Here is a 231-nt window from a genome sequence, read left to right as displayed (position 1 = left end):
TCACTGCCAACCAACCACGAACCTGGCTTCACGGCGGCCAACCGCCAAACGCCTCGACATTCAAGGTTTTTCTAATCAAACACAAGACTTTTTATATTTCCGTTTCAAGACGTTGGGATTTACCTCTTTGTTTTATAAGTATGGTTTTCCTGTTTTCTTGAAAGCATTATTTTTTCTGTTGTTTTCCTCTTCCTTTGGGTTATTCTATATTTCTGATTCCTCAATCCTTCC

The sequence above is a fragment of the Penaeus monodon genome, chromosome 33 (assembly GCF_015228065.2).
Source record: "Penaeus monodon isolate SGIC_2016 chromosome 33, NSTDA_Pmon_1, whole genome shotgun sequence".
NCBI lineage: Eukaryota > Metazoa > Arthropoda > Malacostraca > Decapoda > Penaeidae > Penaeus > Penaeus monodon.
Note: the sequence above shows the minus strand (reverse complement) of the source record.